Source organism: Ochlerotatus camptorhynchus, unplaced genomic scaffold, assembly GCF_037179485.1.
Source record: "Ochlerotatus camptorhynchus isolate MF236.1 unplaced genomic scaffold, CSIRO-AGI_Acam_v1.1 ptg000631l, whole genome shotgun sequence".
Classification (NCBI taxonomy): domain Eukaryota; kingdom Metazoa; phylum Arthropoda; class Insecta; order Diptera; family Culicidae; genus Ochlerotatus; species Ochlerotatus camptorhynchus.
The window spans coordinates 989,883-1,009,115 of NW_027041110.1; the positions used below are offsets into that span (position 1 = coordinate 989,883).

The 19,233-nt window shown below is 35.6% G+C and overlaps 1 protein-coding gene across 10 annotated transcripts in view; it reads right to left on the bottom strand.

Moving 5' to 3' along the window:
- The window catches only part of KCNQ (KCNQ potassium channel), a 462,308-nt gene that overhangs the window by 24,153 nt on the left and 418,922 nt on the right, over nt 1–19,233 (bottom strand). The gene's annotated exons all lie outside the window — the stretch shown is intronic.

Consider the following 19,233-nt stretch of genomic DNA (forward strand, 5'->3'; position numbering starts at 1 on the left):
AATAAATCAACACAAATTCATTTTAATTGGAATTAGCAAACATTCGAAGCAAAACGTGGATATTTTTGATTTTATGTTGTTTTTATTTCAGTTTATATGCATTGAAGTAATAGTCATGGGTTGCTGTAAATCATTTTCGGTAAGAAATAAATTTATGTGCCTTCTGAATTATAAATTATTTTTATATGTGATTTTCATCCATAAAATAAGGCATATTTATTTGTACCTCTTTCAATTTTACTGAATTTTCCTAGGAAAACAAAATAATATTCTAGCTCGTTAAGTCGCAAACAATGTTGCATGCAACGTAAACAGAATATATAGAAACGTCAGTGATTCGATACCAGCGCTGTGGTGAGCAGTTTGCGGAAATGATAATATTCAAATATTCAAATCAGTCGTTAAATGCCTGAACAATGATCCAGGACGAAGTGTTACGTCTGTTTGTCTGTGGTTCTATGATTATTGTCCAAGGTTTTCAATATTTAAAAAAAATATCATTTTTCTTAAGCTTAAACAAAAAAATCAGAAATATTGATCAATTAATTTTTGTATAAGTTTTCAACTGTTTTATTGATGTGTATGTTTTCAACTGTTTTATGATTTTTGTCTCAAAATTTACTGGAAAAAATTACCGTGTATTAAATACTTTATTTTTCTCTGCATCTTTGTCTCATACGTCATTTCGATTGGAAGTGACTTTTTCGTGCTACGATGGATTGAAAATGCCAACTAGGTCATTGTTAAGAAATGACTCGGAGTTTTCTTACTATTTCACATTTTGAACCTCTTTAGACTCCTGTGCAAAAAACAATTGCACAGTATTCTTATCACACAAGCCAGAAATCGAATTAATAGAAAGCAGTTACAGCTTTAGAACACTATTGGCAAGCTACATTAGTGAATTTGAATCTATATATATAAAAATGAATTTCTGTCTGTCTGTCTGACCCTTATAGACTCGGAAACTACTGAACCGATCGGCGTGAAAATTTGTATGCAGGGGTTTTTGGGACAGGGAAAGGTTCTTATGATGGTTTGAGACCCCTCCCTCCTCTGTAAGGGGGGTCTCCCATACAAATGAAACAGATATTTCTGCATAACTCGAGAACTAAGTAAATGGAACCAAATTTGGCATGTGGAGGTCATAGGGGGTAGCCCCTTATATAAGAGGAGGAGGGGGGGGGGGTTACATACAATATACCATTTTTTTTTAAATTGGCGCATAAACTCAAGCTAATATTGAATCCCGAGCAAGGCCGAGCACACTCAGCTAGTTTCATATAGCAGTGAACTTCAATATTGTTTTATGACCAGAGCGAACTTCTCCACTTATCGCAAATATGAGCGAAAAGAAGTATGCACATTGAATCATACTCAAACTAAACACATTCACACTACATAAAGCGTTTGCTTGTATTTGTGTATCATCAGCGGCGAAATAAGAGTTGTCTACGCCATTGGAAAATCATGAAAATGAAATGCTTTTCTTAATTGATAAAAAAAAAAATAAGCGCCAGGGAAGAGTGATTTGTTAAAGTTTACTTAAGAATCTTGGGATTCTCTACACCGTTCGAAAAATTAATGTAAATTTCTGCGAGATTTGGCATAAATTTACGTGATATTTCGTGTAAATTTAAGCGCAATATCGCATAAATTAGCAATATTGTATGCAAGCTTGTAAACGATTTCACTGTTTATGCCAAGTATAGCTCAAAACTAAACGAAGGGAGATTTTACGCGATAGTTAAAATTCAGATTTTTTTTCTGTTTATAGATTAACCATGAATTTCTTCGCAGAAGAGCAGTTCTAGGCCAAAAAGCAAAATCAAAATTAAGTTTTGTCTCGACCATCTTCGATTTGCAAGATAAATTGCATAATTATTTGCTATGGGCAATCATTCACATATTTGCAAAAATTTGGATCTAGTTTTTTTTTTCTTAATGATGATTTTGACATTTTTCATAAAATTGTAGCACGTAAACATCACTTTTGGTCGTCTGGGACAAAGTTATAGTGAAAAATAATGTCTTTATGAGAAAAATATACACGTAAACTATTTATAGAAATTTTGAGTCAACGTTTCAATAAAAGTGTGGAAAACTCAACTGTCTCAATTTGTCTTTATTTGATTTAAAATAATATTTTTTTAAAGAAAAAGCTGACAAAAATGGAAATTTTTGGAATATAGGCACTTGACAATTGACACAAATCGTAGAACGTCTGCTCTGTGATTCCTTTGAAACTATCCTACGAAATGGAATTCTCCTTATCCTTTGGAATCATCACTGATTCAGATTACCTATGATTTCTTATCAGAATGCACTTCTTGTCAGGATGCCTTTGGATTGTTTGACAGCATTTCCTCTCAATATTTAACAGAATTTCTTTGAAATTATGCTCAGAATTTTCTTCGAGTTATTCTCCAATTCAATTGCTGTTTTGCTCACAATTCTGTTGGAATTATCTCCAAATTCCGTAAACATTCTAAAATCCTCCTCAGAATTTTGATGACACTATCCTCAGAAGTTCTGAGTCTTTGGAATACTACCCAAAACTATTACCGTAAAACGGGGTATCTTTGATTATGCGGGTAACTTTGATAGTATAATATTCCTGTGCTTATTCCAAATAAGAAACATTGGTTCCATATTGTAGCTTAGGGTATTTTCGTTGATATCGTACATAGTTTTTATGTAGTATGTGTTACATATTTTACAAAAATATTTAAAAAACATTTTCGTGTTTTTTGCCTTTTTGAAAAAGCACTCAAACCATCACTTATGAAATGTATTTCCGATACAGCCATCACAAATTCAATGTTGTATTCTTATTCCTTATGAAGCTTTCTGATTATATACCCATTAAAAGTTTCATATTTCTTGAACTAAATTGTTTGAGTTTCACTCATTTTTTTCTACATTCATCGAGCACTATCAAAGTAACCCCAAATCAAAATACTGAAGTTCGGTCACAAAACTAAAAAAATAGTGCAAATTCTTCAATTTTTGTTCAACATATTACTAACGAATTAACTCTTGGATCCTTAGTATTTGTTTTAAAAATATAAAATTTGAAAAACATTCATTGCTGTAAACAATATTTAGAATATACTTTAAAAAACTATCAATGTTACCCCGTTTTACGGTACTACTATTCTCTAGGAATTCTCCTCAGCATTCCCTAAGTAATATCCTCTTAGAATGGTCCCGCAAAATAGATTCTCTTTTGAATTCCATTGGTACTATGGTCAGATTAATATTTCCATGGAATTCTTATCACAATTATTTCATAATGTAACGGTATCCGGGATAAGACGGACAGTGGGGGACATGACGGACAGTGGGGGATATGACGGACACTTGATGGAGTAACTACCCAACTAACATTTTCAGCTTTGTAAGCCAACTTTTCCAGCGTTGTGCTGTAAAGTAGCTGAAACAAAGCTGCAGATACAGCTACAAGCAGAAGCTAGCAAAATCACAACCATTTCACAACCATTATTCAATTTGTCAATCGCACTGAATAACTTCAGCCAATAAACGCTTATGTCACTTCTATACAAATTTTAATCAACTTGCAACTTTTAGCTGACAAAACAGTCTGCAGCCAATTTATTACTTATTTGATGGCTTCTACACAACCAACCACTCTTGCTGAATAACATAAACATAAAAAGTGCTTTTTCAACAACTACACAACCTGTACTCAGCTAATAAACTGTCTTAGCGTTACTTTGGAAGCATTTTACAGTCAACTAGGTTTATTTTTAGACGTGTGCAGTTTTACAGGTTCACTCTCCTTTTTTCAAAGGTGAATCAACTAGTCGAGAAATGTGATTCAATTGCACTATTATATAGCTTCTACTCAGCGATCTTGTTGTAGAAGGGCGTGTATTTATGTTTACGTCAGTTCAAAGTGTTGGCGTAGCGAAGTTGGTAGTATCAAGGTTCGTTAATGCGATCATCTCGAATTCGATTCCTGCCGGGCTTATAACTAATTCCGATTATTTTGATTCATTTGATAAATTCCTCCAACAACAAAATTTCGTAAACAATATTTAACCTGGCGTCAACAGAAAACTGTGTAGTGATTATTGGATAATCGGGTAAAGGTTGAGGACAGGATAACAGCTGTATAGAAGCGTAAATAGATATGCAATAAGAGCCTTTCCAAACCGTCACAACAGCCATAAGTAGCTGACTAAGTTCGCCAGATTTGCTTGTAAAGAGGTTGAGTAAAGGTTTCCTCATATCGTATAACATTTGAATACAGCTTGAGGCTGTATAAATGAAATGAGTAAAGCGTTTAAATTGCGAAAATTGTTAGTTTGGGTATTCAATAATAGGTTTTTTGTCGCATCCAGTCCTGTTTTACGATATTTAATGCATTCCTCGGGTGGGTGAGCCAGTAATGGAAGAACTAATACGTTTAATATATTAAGAAATAATTAAACCTTCGATATACATTTTGATACGCCAATCTACAGCTTTCCACCTTTATTTTGCTGGAAAAGTGATTATAATGTTTACATTTTTGGAAAATGCATGCTCCATTAATAGGAACACTGTTCCAGTAGTTGTGGAAGCTGCTAACTTTGGTTCCCATAATAGTGAAACGGATTGGTTTCTAAAGGGTTTCACTATTACAGGAACACAAAAGAGTCAAAATCCTAAGGAAAATTAATTGATTGCCTTCATTTTTGTGCTAGTTTAAAGTTTCAAATCTGCAAATATTCTTTATTTAAGGAGAGTTACCGATGGTATGGGCTTCCACCAATATTCCAGCATATCCCTCATACCGAAACTATAGGAACACCACTATTACTGGAACACTTACCCTACTTGTCGTGGGATCTGTCAAATGAAAAAAAAAGATAAAAACAAAATCAAAAAGTAATTCGTTTATCGGCAAAGTGATGTAAATCAGTTAAATGATTACAACATTGTTTGCTTTCCTGTTTCTGGTTAAATTCTAGATTGTTTGTTGAAATATGTTATTAATTTATGTATTTTCGATTGCAAATAGTGGCGTGGTCATAAAAAGTTTACCGTCAGGAAAAGACGGAGAATGCCAATTATGCATAAGAAACACATTTTAATGTACTTATTTACATAATGTTATAGATGCTTGAAATAGGTGTGTCCAAAATAGATCCACCGTTCCCACTTCTTGTTCTTGAATGCTAATGTGACTTAATGTGTCGCATGATGAGCTTCGGCTCACTACCAGTTGATGCCCACTTTCATACTAAATGACCTACGATAATCATACAATTCTCGATGAACATTTCAAATGGTCCTATCTGCTTTGATCGATTCTCTTCATCGACATTCTCTTTTCAAAACCACGCCTACGCAAATGCATTTGGTGCTATTTTTGCCACACAGTTTGATAGCAGAAGTTCCTATCTTGTGCTTAGAACGTTGAACACAGCAGGGAATGCTTTTGAAGTTGAGTTATTAATGAAATGAGAAAGTCGATGAAGAGAATCGTTCAATGCAGATAGGATCGTTTGAAATGTCTTCTTCTTCTTCTTCTTCTTCTTCTTTTTCTTCTTCTTCGCATTTCAAGCTTATTGCATATCGCATATTAGCTTATTGCGTGCTCTCAACTTAGTGTTCTAGATGCACTTCCACAGTTATTAATTGAGAGCTTTCGATGCCTGTACCATTTTTGCATTGGTATAATTGTGTGGCAAGTCCAATCATACTTCTATGTCCAGGGAAGTCGAGAAATTTTTCTACCCGAAAAATTCCTAGACCGGACCGGGAATCGAACCCAGCCACCTCCAGCATGGTCTTGCTTTGTAGTTGCGCCTTTACCGACTGAGCTAAGGGAAATGTTTATCTAGAATTATTTCAATTGTTTTCAACTTTTTGCGTCTTCAGAACTGACCGATCTCCCCTGAACAGTTGAAAATCGCTCGGTGGATGCGTTCTAATTGCTGTTTCAACGAGACTAACCAGCTACCTAAGTACCTCGTCCCTTTCCAGTCTACTGGAACAGCTCTGGATTGTCGTGGAATTTCCATAAAACATTCTCAGTATAGGCGCTGCCTAACTGCCTCCCGACCGAAAAAACGACTGCACGATCATCCGTGACGATGTGGAATCGTTAGGCTCGATTTCGTCTCGATTGAGTCCGTGCTCTACCGATCTCCTATTTGGCGACTACAACCAAGCTTGTTTGCAGTGGTGCTTCACCTACAGCGGTACACCATTCTTTGGCCTACTGCTATTGCTTATGCCCGTGGCTTGCTGTGCTCTTTTGGACAAATTTAACTTACACGGGTTTACTCAAGTAAACACTTTCCCGAACCGAAACGGACGCTTGCTAGATCTTTTCCTGGCAAATGAATCCGAATTACCGGGCACTTCTACTTTTTTGCCGATCGAGCTACTGATTTGTCTAGATCAGCGCTGCTCAACGCCGGATGTGGTATCTGGATCTCAGCAATGATAACATTCTATTTAGCCCAATTTTATTCCTCGTTATTAATTTTAGCCAAGAATGAATGAGAAATAAACAAAATTCATCTTGAAACATGTTTATCGATCAAAGATACAGCCATTTAAAAAAATCAAGTTTAGAAAGGTTGTGAAGGTTTCCTACTCCGATTATTTATACGCCACCATCTGAGTGCTACTCTTTGGACTTTCGCCGAGATGATTGAACAATGTGCTTGCGAACATTGATTGGCAATTCATCGAATCGACCGTTAGTGTCATTGTATCAGTACGCGGGTTGCCCAAAAGTACTTCCAAAACAGTAACATCAGCAGCAGCAACCTATCTACACAGAGAAGCAGATGAAAATCCACGCCAATGTACTGGCGACGAAGGCCCCTCTTTGTAAGTTTTTCCAGCATCATGGAAATCAAATCGTTTCAATAATTCGACAGTGACCATGCATATTGGCGTAAACGCGATGATCGATTCTGTTCGTCGATTTTCTCTTTTGTTAATAACTCGCTAGAATTAACATTTTTCGGTGCGTTTTCTGTTGCTTTTGATAGCCAATACAACCTGTTACAACTCTGCATTAAACAAATTCTAGAAAATTGTTTCGCTTAGCTGTAGCAATGCAAAGAGAAAATCGATGAAGAGAATCGATCATCGCGTGTAAGCCCTTATGCATGCTTACTGTCGTACTGATCTGAGCAATTCTCGCGTCACTTTTCAAATTTCAATCTACATTGATCGATTCTATTCATCGACTCTCTCTTTCGTAAATAACTCGGCTACAAAAACGTTTTCTGTTGTCATTGTCGTATTAGATGCTAGATTGTTGCATGTTGCTTCTTAAATCGATCTGTGCGTCGAAAATATTCGGTAATATCTTAACACGGCCGTGGCGATCCAAAGAGAAAGCCGTTGAAGAGAATCGATCAATGCAGATAGGACCTATTGAAAAGTGACGTGAGAATTATATTTTGTTTACAAACAAGACTAACGCCTAATATATGAAGGCGGTAAACGGAGTAAACAGACAGAAAAATCGATGAAAGTCGATTAAATTTTTAAGGTACATTGAGTCACTCGCGATTTGCGCGCTGCAAAAAAAGCGACTCAGAGTAAAGCTGTCTCACCCCTTGCTCTACGGTGCAGAAATTTTGCATTGGGGATTAATAGCATTAAACTATTTATTTCACGATGGGTTAACTGAAAATTCATCTGGACTTGACGTTAGCATTCTATAATAAAAAGTAATGGAAAAGCCCCAAAAGAGCAATGCATCACTGCACTGTCTCACAGTTAAATATGGTGATTTCAAGAATGATTTTTCAAATAGTCGTATATGCTTTTGTAAACAAAGATTCAAACGTCGATTTATCTAATCGAAACTTTTAGCTCACCCATGCCATGTTGGGGAACCTGACTGTTGTGTTAGTTTGCATGGGCGAGCAGAGAGTTTCGACAAATAGACGTTTGAATCCATGTTGTCAAAAGCAGATCTATCCAGTGGTAGCAAATGTACATGTTTCTGGATCAATCTATTGAAAATCCGTCCTTGATTTAAATAAGCCAATTTGCAAAATAATTTTCACTATCATACACAGTCTATTGATCATTATCGTTATTATATATGAGTGCATATAATTGGCGTTTCTTATAACGGCGCTTACTTAGCATCAGAAGTGCTGCAATACACTAGCACTCTTATCTCGCCTTTTTGGTATTATGTCAGCCTTATGTTAGCATATAGTGCTGTTCTATATAAGAATATAAGGCAAAAGAAGGGTTGCGTTTCAATGCTTATTGGGTTACTTTAGCATAGTTGTCAATATTGAATAAGTGTTTCATTCTATACGTAAATTCAGTAATTGAAGTGCGGCTCAATTCAGGCTCGGATGTTTGGACCACTTTTGTAATTAAGTAAATGGTTGTTGAAGCTCAAATGTATGTATGCCCATTTCTAGAAGACAGCATTTTTTTCGGAGATGGAATTTCACCTTTGTATTTCCAATGACTATTACTTCAATGCATACACCTGATTTTCGTTTTTCGCATGAACCAATCGATGGATATTATTACACTGTTATGCTGTGACTGATGAATGGTCATGTGGAGAACTAACATCAATACACGGAGAACACATAGTCTATTTTGCTTTGTTTACAATTATTCGGGTTCCCCTGCACTGTACATCATCTGATCATAAACATCGAAAAAATACTCTTGAAAGGTGTACATCGCTAGTATCGGTGTATGGTGGCGCGCTAAGCATGATGAAGGGTGTTATTTGGCTTGGATATGCTATATAGATATGCTTCGAACGGTCGGTCGTCCGATCGATGGATGGAACAGTTCTAGGAAAACGGTGTCACACAAATTGCTCTACTAAGAAAAAAAAATGACTCTTTCGCTCACTGCTGGATTACCTCGCACTCTAGCAAAACCAATCATCACCGGATACGGTTGAAGCAGCAGTGGAAGTAGCAGTGTTGGTACTATTGCGGTTGTTGGTGACGATGAATCACTCATCGTTCTCTAGGGGGTATTTTGCGTGTCTTCTATTCTAGACGCATGTTTGTATTCGTGATCCTACTCGCGGGGACGAATCAACGAAAAAGCATACCTCCTCTGGGTCTACACCTGATGTTTTGCGGATCGTGTTTGTGAGTTTATGGGTTTTTTTTTATCCCCCATTCCGTATCAATGGATGGAAGGAGGCGTCGCACGGGGAAGGCACAAACGGGGAAGAATTTTGAAATATCAATACACTAATCATCATCATGTGTCTGCAGCATAACAGTGCGTTTATCGAGTGACGTACAACTACATATATAGCTCTATAGCAAAACTACAAACTACTCGGCAACCGGATGTTTCTGTTAGGGAACCGTTTTCCGGCCTTTTCACACGGGTTGGCTTTGAGGTAAAAATTGCTTTCATTTTTTTTTGTGTGTGTCCTCGAATCCTATCACATTTGCTCGAATGCAGATATGTCGAGTGTTTCGCGAATCAAAACGATGAACCAGGAAAGCGAGTTTAAGGGAGGTGCACGCGTGTTTGTGTGCGGCGTTTTCCTGCCTGGTTGGATGTACAAAAGTGGTATTTCCGCGTTCTGTTTTATTATGTTTTTTATTGGTCTAGCATTCACTAAAATGCATGTACTAAAAGGCATAAAATCATCCTAGATCTACATGAAAGTCAAAAATGTGAATTCAAGAAAGAGAAGTTATGTACATATGGAAGCTGCAGAGAGCGCAAAGCGAAACGAGTGCAGGAAAATGCTTTTCCTAATAATTGAAAATGCTTCGCAAAGCGGGAATGTACGCTACTGATAGACGGACGAGACCGTGATGGTTGTGAAGAGCATTTTTTGTTGCATAAGAAAACAGAGATAAAGAACACACTCAGAGTAGGAAAGAAAGAGCTACGGGTCGGGTTGAGATCCCTATCAGTATGATAGATTTATTGCGAGTTTAGTGTCGAGAAGTAAATTTAAATAGATGGAGGAGTCGATTGAGAGAAGGAAACTTTCAAGGAAATTTATACACTTTAGCAATGTTTATCATTCGTCTGTATTTTATGGAGCTATTTTAGTTGATGTTGATGTTTTAGGCTATGTTCTTAAATCAGATGGGAAAGTATCGATGCTTTAACATACATGGCGGTGTGCAGGTCATACCAAAAATAGTTTATTGTCTGTTTTATTTTCCATAAGTTAAATTCTAGTCTGGGATATTAATAATTACCTGCGAAAATGTGAGAGCTTTTGACTTGCCTTTTTGTAATTGCGATATCAGTATTTTTTAAATAAAAAAGAAACCAAATATAATTAAATAACAGCAATTGCTAGAAGGCAGAACAATGCTGATAATGATTATTCGATTTTACAACCCTGACTGCTTTTTCGATTTGAATAAATGGGCTGTTCACCACGTAGACACTATAGAACGTAGGGGAGGGAGGGAGGTTTTCCAAAAATGTGTGTTGACAATTGTTTATTCATGGAGATAGGGTCTAAACCCTCTCAAAAACATTCTACCATAGTGACGACCCTTAAGATCCCAAATAGCTTTGCCAAATTTCATGGGATTTGATTGTGATCCTGATTTGCGTCACAATTTTGAGGTTAGTTTCTAAAATGTGTGGAGATCGGGAAATATTCATATTGGATTTTTAGTGAAATCAACCACGAAACCATATTGGGGAATGGAATCTTCAGATTAGCATGGATGGGTGAATACGAAACTTTGAATCCATACATTTATTCGAAAGCTGCGTTTTGAAACAGGACCTGGTTGTTCAATTGGTCAGTCTCACATCTATTTGCAAGTCAAAAAAAATCATACAAGGCCCAATATAAAATACCTTAGAAAACTGATTTCTCAGTCTTGCACAGCGTTTCCCGAGGCCCAAATCACCCAAATCAGTAATCGAAATTTGTTTTACTCAGGGCTGCTTCCACTCACTTGCTTATAGCTTATATGTGTTTCGGATATATGAAACCATTACATGTTATAATGGTAATCATAACGTGTCAATATTGCTTTCAGAGCGTCACAATTAGCGATTTTATGATTCGTGAGCGCTCACTCTGAGTGAACGGTCACGAATCATAAAATCGCTGATTGTGACGGTTTAAATGCGAAATTTACTGGTTTTATGAGTCAAGATGTTATAATGATAATTAGTTCTTGTAAATTACAAGAATAGGTTGTAAAGTATGTGTTTGACATATAAAACTTGTCAATATTGCTTTTAGATCGTCAAAATGACCTATTACGATTCGTGAGCTTTACGTGAAAAAAATCGGTGATAAAATCGCTGATTATGACGTTTTGAACACGACGAAATTAACAGTTTGTCCTCAATATCATTATTACATTCAATGAGTTAATAATTCAGAAGAACAATTTTTATAGGAAGTGAATCCTTGGTTTTACCCCTAAGTTGATTTTTGAGGTTTGATGTATTGGGTGAGTTTCTTGGGAAATCAAACTTTTTCTTCAGGAAGTATCAAATGTGTGATATGTTGTTTTTCATATAAGTTAAGATAGGTTAATGGTGTCTTGAGCAAAGTTGTAAGAAAAGTTACTACAAGAACTAGCTACTATAGTACTATAACTCTATTTACTCAAATTTATGATATATACCGTAAAACGGGGAGAAATTGATAATTGAGGTGAAGTTGATCACTACACCGCTCAATTTTCGATTCTCAACAATCCTAGTTTATGATATTTTTACGAGATAATTTGTAAAATATTGCATTAGGTAGTGTTAAATAGGACTTTTGCAAATATTTCCCTAACAAATGATGCATCTTACCGCTCTAAATGCACAAATTTGTGAAAGTGATAAAATATGCAACTTTAACTATTCCTCAACATTTCTTGTTTTACCTGCATGATCAACTTCACTCTAGAATTGTAAAAATTGCATTTTGAATCTCATTTTGATTCACGCAATTTAAAAACTAAATAAGCATACAGGTATTCCTCGATATAATGTAACTGTCACTTTTGACTTCCATCTCTGATTTTTCGTAAACGATCATTCAAATAAGCAAAGTAATAACACAATCGGACAGATGAGATAATCCCTCATTTATTGGTATTATTAATTTGTATGATTCAATCGTTATTAGCGAGATATTGACGATGGAAGTCAAAAGTGACAGTTACGTTATATCGAGGTATACCTGCATTAGAAAAGCATTTGCTAGTACAGGTTTGAGAGGTATTTGTTTGAGTTTCATACAAACAGGCCTGTCATCGTGGTTACTTATGGTTACTTAATGAGTAACCAGCTCCATAGAATGATTTTTTGCGCTTCTCTAATCTGCACAAACAAAACAAACGTTTGAAATAAAAATCCATCTTCAAATGTGCTATGAACAATATTCTGTGCCCGTAAAATATAAATTGGTGTGCGCCCAAACACACAATTTAATTTTACCTGCACCGCCTCATGTTCGTGCACTCCTGTACAGGCAACTAAACAGGTGCTTGCTAACATATTGCTCCACCCCTAGATACAAAAAGTTATATTTTATTCATGATCGCTCATGCGCTCTTAGACAGGTTTGATGGTTCAGAGCGTGAAGTGTTTGCCAAGCAAGCACAATGTTGTGAGTTAAATTTCAGATTCCGACCACCTGAATGAATCGAAGCTTTGAAAAATTTGTCGTTTATCAAAAGGTCCTATGGCTTATTCTTTCTACTGTTGACAAAACGTCAAATATTTGGAAAATTTTGACATATATATTTGACCAAATATTGCTATGGCTAATTTTTGGCTTGTATTAGTAATTCCATTTATTTGGCAATTCGTCAAATAGTATGATGGCCTTTTTATGTTTTGCCAAATATGTTTTTTGAAAACAGCCAAATAATTTATTTGATACTTTTGAAATTCTTGAGTAACAAACATCATAAAATAATCGTCGCTTGCTGTGATCGTAATTGACCACTGGAATAAGCGATTTATGTGATGTGACACATCAAATCAAATGCCTTTTTGATTGAAAAGTGAACGATGTCCATTGCAGATCCTTTGGTACTACATATGGTACATTTTTTTTATATTCCCGAACAAGTTCCGTCAGAATCGTTTCTGAATAAAGTTCAAGAGGAAAAAATAGATGTGATACGGCATATTATTTCACACCAATTTTATATAAGAAATCAAATTGAATTTATGGTCCCTCCCGGATATTGGACTTATTCCTTAGAAATCTGTTTCGGATTAAATCAACTGGAGAAATGGACTTATTTGATGCAATCAAAACGAGCTGGGATGAGTTCATAAGACTTCTCGGATAGTTTCTTTGAATTGACTAGGATATCCGTTAGGCTTCTCAAGGGAGTCCATAGGACCACAAGTTTCCAATGATTAACGGGGAGATTTGCTCAATAATAACCTCCTCCATTTTGAACTGCATGACACTCAGGTTAAACATTTGCATAATGTTCGAAGCAAAACTCTTGCAAATAACTCTCTGATATCAGTTTAGGTTTATCGGTATAGTTGAGCTTGTCTTAACTTTGTTCTGTTCAATCAGAGAACGTTAGCAGCAGACTAACGTTTTAAGACTTTCAGTAAGTCCTGAAAACATCAGGTTGTAGGAACTTTAGGGAAGTAACGAAGAACTGATAACTTCAGAGCTGTTTCTTACCTTCTGAAAAATTGCAGGGACATAACAAATGTTCCAAGAACAAAGAAGAAGGACGTCTGAAAATGACAAACATTTTTGGAAGTAATGTGAACTTCGGAGCAGTTTGTGAACTCCTAAGAACTTTAGAGAAGTTTCAAGTGCTTTGGGAAAGATGGGATAACTTAAGAGCAGTTGCATTAATAGTTGCCGGAACTTGCAAGAATTTCAGAGGAATTATTGGAAATTTCAGGGTGAATGACGCTCATTCGGATGAATTTTATTTCAAAAAAGATTTGATAGAAAGGATAGAAATAATAGATCGGAGTGGACAGAAGGAAAAGATGGGATTTTCCGGATATCTGGTTAACTTTTTTTTTCTGAATTTTGTTTTCGTTGATGTAGTTGAGAATTCGCATTTGAGGATAAAATGGAAGTGGAATGAAGATGTATGAGGTTGTGTCGTTTCCCTGGGAAATTCCAATAGTTTCAGAGATGTTCTGAGAACAACAAGAAAATTGCTGGATCTTCAAGAAAGTTTCATAAATTCTAGGATCATTATCGGAACATTCGGCAAGTTATAAGACCTTCACTGCCGGTAATCGCAAGTCAGTCCCATATGTATTTTTTTAATCAATTTTGAGCTAGCATCAATATTCAGATGTGCTATTGAAAAAAATGTGGTTTATTCAAGAAAAATGAAAAACAATACCAAGTCAAATTGTCCCACAGCAAAAACTAACCGCAAGTCAGTCCCATTACAAAAAAAAAAAAAATGTTAGAAATGTTAGAACACACATCGCTACATGAGATTTGTGTCAAGATTGATTTTTTCCACTTTCCCTAGCGTATCTGGAACATGTCCGGTTGTGGCCAATATAGTTCTTACGATACTCAGTTTGACCGTCAATGGATATGACTTTGAATTATCATGTGATCTGGTGTATCGCTTGATGGATTTTGATTTAAAAAGGATTTACCACTTCCCCGGGGATACCCGGAACATGCCTGGGTGTGGCCAATATGGTGCTGGTCAATCATCATTACTCTAATTGATCTTTTTTGAATTCTCATGTGAATTGATTTATCGCATGGTGGGTTTGGCACGTTTATAAAAAGCTCTGGTCTGATGAAGACCCATACTCACCGGAATATGTCCCGGCCATTGCTCTGAAACCAGCGGAACAAATTCAGAAACATTAAATAACGTTCTATGGGACCATGGTATCTTTCTACTGTTCAATACTGTGCTAAGCTAATGCAGCATCGTCATGGAATTGTGACTGACTTGCGGTTATTTTTCTCATTGACGTTAAATGCAATCGCAAGTCAGTCAGATTTTGACCATAAAAATTGAACAATATTTTTCCATTTTTTTTGGGCAAACATAGCTGCACTCTATCGCATTGTACGTTTATTTTTAAATTTATCCCTCCAAAATAAATGTCAAATCAGAAAACTTGAAAAATCTTTGAACGCCGTTTTCTCATTTCCAGTTTTTTACAGATGGGACTGACTTGCGATTATGGGCAGTTCACCCGACACGAATGCCACCAATATGATAAAGTATCATTAATTAAATAATAATAATATTAATAATAAAACCTTCAGAGAAGTTCAGCTAAGTTCAGGGCAGTTTAAAGATTTTAAAGAAAGATCCGTAAAACGAGAGAGAAATTAAGGAAAGTAGATCTTTATAGCAGTTACAATAACTACAGGGAAGCTCTAATTTTTTTTGATAGCTTATGCGCTCAGGGTAGTTTGAAAATCTTGAAGAATTATTTCCGATTAATACAGGAAAGTTCCATTAAAATCGACAAAATTGGGAAAACTTCTTGGAACTGCGTAAATATTTGGTTTTAAATTTTAGAAAATCAACCTTAGAGTAGTCTTGACCATTTTAAGAACGATCAAAGATCTCTCTAAAAGTCAATAAAACTTCAGAAAAGATTGGGGAACTTCACAGAAGTCCAGAGAAATACAAAGATGTTTCGAGAAATCAAAAAAATAAAAAAATGCGGGAGCGTTAGAGAGGATTTATGTATACCAGAAAAATCGAGGTGACTTAAGAGAAGTTCTGAGAGCTTCTGGTAAATGTTGAAAACTTTAGCCAATTCCTTAGAAGCTCATAAAAGTTTCAGGGACATTAACCTGAAGAAAAATTCAGGGAGTTAGTTACTTTATTATGGAGACTTTCAGCACCTGGCTGGTTCGTCTATCATTAATTAATTAATTTATCTTTATTAGGGAGGCTTTCAGCCTTGGGCTGGTTCGCCTCCAAGTGGTTCGTCTTTAAAAATACAGGGATCTATTAAGACGTTCTCAAAACTTCAGGGAAGCCCCGAGTGGCACGCACCAAACCTTTAATTCTGACACAGGCAAGAGGTGTAATTGGATTGTTTAATTTTGAAAAATATATCGGTTATTTTACATCATCTGAAAGAGCTTCGTTTTCTGAGCCCAACGATAATATTTTTTCCAATCCCATAGACTATCATTACGAACGTAATCGCACATATTTCCAATAAGTCCAGTGCACCAAAATTGATGAATTCCATCAATAGCGTTAATAACTTTAATAACACCCTGCCACTCCATTAACTACAGAAGAAATTTCGTAAGTAGAGTCCGTTTAGAACATTTTCAGTGGCATTAACTACGATTTAAGTACTTTTACCTTTTACTTTAGAACCATACTGAACATATGGCAATATCATTTTCATTACTTGCAGTACAACTTTAATATGCAAGTATTTTTGCTTGCCTTTTTACTCCGACGCACCGGTCTTGGGTTTTGTATACCCCTTGGAAAGCCCAGAAAACTTGTCGAAAGTCCATAGAATTTCTGAAAAGTTCATAGAATTTCTGGGAAGTTTACAAAAATTAGGAACGTCCATCAGACAGCATCAAAATGTCAAAAGAAATGCACAAAAAGCTTACAGATCCTTACAGAAGTTACGTGAAGTTCGGGGAAGTTCCGAGAGGGAACTTAATTGTGCTTACATGTGCGCATGAATTTAAGGTGGTCGGAGGGTGCACATAAACAAATTCAACTAGTAACCAGCTCTCATGCATGTATATGGCTGGAAAAATATTCAGGTTTAAGTGAAAAGTTATCAACTTCCTCCCGTTTTACGATACGTCGATTTTCATGAGCAACCCCTTAAAATCAGTATTTGTATTGCTACACTGTCCGATTATTTTATTACATTTTCTGTCTATTCTACAAAGTTGTTTACTTTGTTAAAAACATATTTTTTTTTCTGAACAAACCAAAATTTTATATCAAATATTTTCAAAATAATTTGATTTTTTGTCTTAAGATACCCTTAAACTATCTTCTCTAATATCAAAAACTTAATTTGCATCTATCATTAATCACATATTTGATACTTCCAGAAGAAAGTGTTTGATTTTCTAGGAAATTTACACACACCACACCTCTAAAATCAACTTTTCAGAGGTAAAACTATTTCGATCACTGATTTGGACCTCAGAAAACATTGTTCTGGAGTGAAATGGGAAAAATTACTTCACTTTCATCCAACTCTTTTTGGAGTCTTTTCCCTGGAATCTGAAATTTTTGTTGGATTATGAAGTTTTGCTTTGAATTAAAATAAAATGGACATACTAATGTTTATTTTGAATAGTTGTCTCACAAGTAACACACAAAACAGAATTCGAAAAGCATCTATAATCGTATTATAAGTGATGCAAAAAACATCCCGAGCTTTGAAATAGCTCTGTAAACGTTTTCTGGCTCCTTCTCAGATAGTTTTCATCCTCCAAGATGATCATATTTGGATTTGATCTTTGAAAGTTATATAAATGTGCACCTTACTTTTATAATACCACAATAAAACATGAAAAGATGCTAGATAGGTTTTCATAGAGGAGTTGAAATGATAATTCAGATGCCGCGTCCAGTACTTTTCAAAACATCTTTATGACGAACCAAACGCATTTTCTCTAGAATATAATTTTCCTGTCATTGACGAAGAACATCATAGATAGTAAGCCTAAGTTAGTCATCTTTCGATATTAGTCTAGTTAGGAAGGTACAAACCTATCACGTCAAGATCCAGTGTTCGAATCCCATGCTCAATTTTTTTTTATTATAATTTTGCATCTAAAATTTATTGGTTATTATGATGTTTTCCGGAACATGTTTTAAGACCATAATCTACTTTTACAAGCTCTTCCTCTCGCTTGGTTATATGCCATGCGTGAGAACTTGATAGATAATAAAAATGGTTTACCAAGAAGTGGAGTTGGTCTACTAGAGAAGTTCCAAACCTAGTGCGCTGAATACTTGATTTCGAATCCCATACTCGGTAATGTATTATTTTTGTTTTGGAGAATACTTTTTGGCCATTTAATTTTATTGGTTATGACGATGTTTTGCAGAACATGTTATATGACAATTGATTTGTTTTATAACACTTGCGCTTTTTCAGTTGTATAAAAGTATGAAGTATTTTCAAATCTAATTGAACACTCATATATGTTTTTAGGCAGTATTTTTAGCACCTTAATGACAAGTTGTGTTGCATGGGCTTTGTATCTGAAACAAAAAAAAAACACTTTAATATGTTCGTGTACCTCTTGCATCAATGGTAACCATTGGTAACCATCGCTTAGGTACTGGAAAGGTTGTATTGTTTCGTTTCACTCAAAGACTGAAAAGTTCGTTTAAACTAATCCACAGAAAAAAAGAATTTGCATGGGAGGTCCCATCCTCCAGAAATACCATAGATTTTTCCTTATAATTCTCTCGATCCTAATCTCAGAATTGCATTGGAACTCGGCTCAGAATTATATTGTAATTATCGTTAAATTTAATATAAATAATCCCAAGGCATTCTCCTCAGGATTCCATAGAAATTGTCCTTGGTATTTCCATGAAGCGCTACAATGAATTTCTTTTGTCCTCAGAACTCCATTTCATTGATATGCTCCTCAGAGTTTGTTTGGAACTCAGAAATTAATTTCCTTGAAATTCTTTTCAGCATTATATTGGAGCTGTCCATAGATTTCCCTTGGAATTCTCCAAACAATTAATTTGACATTATTCTCCGAATGTTCTTTTGAGTTTTCTTCAGATTTCGTTTTGAATTCTCATGAACTCTCATTTTCAAGAGAGTAAATTGTTTAATGTATAAGCACTAGCATAACTGCTGGTGCCCCCTCACGCTGAATATACGGAACCTCAAAGCCAAGTTTGATTAAGTTGATCGTGGAGCAGAAGAACGTGTTGAGCAGACATATTACTCTTTTTCTTTGAGCAAACTTGCTTCATTAACAAAACAATCCCATAGATTACACCTCTTTCCATTATCCCTTTAATTTACTACCATATCAGGTAACGCAACTACCTGCCATGTAACACACGTGTTTGTTTTAAGACTTTCATAAAAAAAAAAATCATGCCTCCCACCCAAGCCAACACGACCTACTTATTACTGGATCCTATTTACAAGAATAATTAATTAGCAAATAACGACGAGCTATTTGCTACACTGTTTCCTGACTCCGGTTTTCCACTCATACACATAATGCTAGCCATATGATAGCTGATGCTGCTCAACTTGCTGCCACACTCTATTTGTAAAGCTACCGGCGTC